We start from the raw sequence: 3038 nt of genomic DNA on the forward strand, positions 1-3038 counted from the left end.
CATTTATCGTTGCTTCAAAAATATTGAATGAGATTGAGTTGTGACAGAAGTAGAGTGGGGGGATATTAGACAATTTTTAATTTTGATAACTGTTTAATCATGAATATTTTTTACTTTTATTTTTCAAGTTGAATTTAAAAATTTATTCTTCATCATAAGAAAGTGTGTCTGGTTCATACAACCAAAAATTATAACATGTTGAGAAATGTTATATTTAAATGTTTTTTAAACAAACAATATAAGACACAAATTTCTAAAGCAAATCAATTATAAAGTACTCCCTCCGTCCCTATTTACTTGTCCATATTTCCTTTTTTAGTTGTCCCTATTTAGTTGTCCATTTTGACAAATCAAGAAAGGACAACAAATTTTTTCCTATTATACCCTTATTTACACTTCTTGAAAATTGTAAAAGTGTATGTTGTTTCCCTCCAATTTATTTCACTTGAATTCAAATAAGTGGTTGTAATTTTGAAGTGAAAAATTATCATAAGGGTAAAATTGTAACTTCACTGTGCTAATCATTGTTGCCTTAATCTGTGTGCCATTTCTAAAGTGGACAACTAAAAAGGGACGGAGGGAGTATGTTTTAGTAGTAAAAAGGCTGGCAGAGTGGCAGATCATGTCATATAAAATTAATATTGTCTAACCTTCATCTTCAAGTGTATTTGGAGAAAAATGACCAAAATACTTCTTAATATATGAGTAATAGTATTTTATTTTGATTCTTAATGTATATCACTTAATTGAAATAGTACTTAATTTAGTTACACACGCTGGATTATTCTTGTATTCAAAATTGCTTTGAAGATACTCTATGTGTCATTTTTATTAGGATTTAGGAGTAGTTCACTATTTTGAAAATAATTTTTTATTTTTACTTGTCATTTCTTGTATATCAACCAACGATAATTATTCTTTTCATGTTTTTAGTTTTAATATTGATTACGTATTCTTCATATAATGAGGCAAAGACCTAATATTAAAATCAGTTAATAAAAATAATATGATAAAATAGTTATGAAAATTCCGGAACCCTAATAATTGTAGCCCCCTATGTCAACTCAGTATCATGATTCAAGCACAAGGAAATATATTATTTAACTCGTGTCAATTTTGTATTTGACATTGAAAGCACCATTTCTAGCACGCCATTTGATGATCATGAATATCTTTTTTTTATACCTTGAATTTCAAAATTTATGCTTCTTTATAAAATTTGATTATCTCTTTAGACAAGTGTAAAAACACACATAAATTATCTTTTGAATTTCATATTTAAATTATTGAGAATGTAAATTTCATACTTAAACTAGTACTATTAGTTTTGAGAAACACATATGTCTCTTTTATAACACTTTCACCATGATGCGTGTAATATACTCTCTCTTTTATTTTAAAAAATTGTCAAATCACACTCCACATGGACAAAATATGTCACTTTGACAAAAATTAAATAAACTATTAATATTAGTTAAAATTTAAAATTAAAATTATTTTCCCACAAAAATTATAAAATAAAATATAAAATATTTTTCTTATCCCACTCCATCACTTCTCTCACCGTGGACCCCGCCACCCATTTTTTTAAATTCTTTTTTGTTTAAATTTCTTTTATAACAAATTTTAATTTTTTTTATTGCATCCCCCCCCCCCCCACCCCCACACTCTTTAAATACTAATTTAGATATTATTTCATTTTTTAAAAAATAATAATTCTACCCACTCCGCTTCCAACATTTTTTCTCGTTTTATTGTTAGATATATACATATTGAAAATATTTTTTACTTGTCATCGCAAGACTTTTTTTAAAAATAATTTTTTTATTAATGTTATATTAAGTACACAAGTAGAAAGAAATTCCTAAAAATTTATGTACAAATCTAACACAAAACGAGAAAAATGTAAAAAAATAAAAATAAATTAGGAACGGAGGGTTAGATAGGATGGGGTAGAATTTTTATTTTTAAAATAAAAGAATATCAAAAAAAAAAATTGGGGGGGGGGGGGGATGAGTGGGCGGTTTTTTTTTGGGGGAGGGTGAAGTATGATTTTTTTTTAAATATTTAATAAAAGAAATTCAAAAAAAATAAAAGCACAGAGGATTGTCGGGGGGAGGGGGAGGAGGTGGTGGAGTGAGGAAAGAAAAATAATTTAATTTTAAAAAATATATATATTATAATAATACTTTAATCTTCAATTTTTAATTAATATTAATAGGTTTATTATTTAATTTTTGTCAAGGTGGAATGGCATGTGTCAAGATTTTTTCAAATAAAAGAGAGACTGTATAGTTTAGGTATGAAACTAAAAAAAAATGGATAGTTTAGATATGAAACTCACACTATCAATAGTTTATGTATGAAACTAAAAAAAAATGGATAGTTTAGGTGTGTTTTTGACAATTATCTCTTTTAATTTTTAAGTTCAACAAATTTAATTATGCACAATTTTTAGCAGCAATAACTATGCACGTTAACAAAGTGTAACACCCCAAAAAATTTTGAGCTAAGACTTGAACCATCCTTCGTAGTGAGTAGGATTTTACCGAGGAATTAAAATTTCTTAAGTGTTAAGTTCACTAGATGTAACACATTGAGTTCGAAAAAGAACTAAATTGGAAATAACAAAATCTGAAATTTTGCAAGTTATGCGTAAGTATGAGTTTTGGGTCAACTTCAAATGACCATAACTCCTAGCTAAGGATGAGTTAGGTATGCTACCAAATACCGTAGGAAAGACCTTTGAATTATCTTTCCAACGCCGCCGAGTTTGCTAAGTTTAGAGGTCGGATGAGTGAGATATGATTTTTTAAAGTTAGGCTGTCCAGTTAAGGAAAGTGAACCGGATTTTAGAGGGGTATTTTGGACTTTTCCTTACCCAATCAGATTTAATTCATTTTTAGTAATATTTTAGGGGTCTAATCTGACTAGGTTCAGTTTTATAATCCTAGTTTACGCCTAGGGTTTTAGTTGAGAGTTCAAGAAGAAAAAAGAAGAAGGGAGAAAAGGAGAAAAGAGGAGAGGATCAAGCGTTC

The sequence above is a fragment of the Solanum verrucosum genome, unplaced genomic scaffold (assembly GCF_900185275.1).
Source record: "Solanum verrucosum unplaced genomic scaffold, falcon-dt-bn FXZP01000264.1, whole genome shotgun sequence".
NCBI lineage: Eukaryota > Viridiplantae > Streptophyta > Magnoliopsida > Solanales > Solanaceae > Solanum > Solanum verrucosum.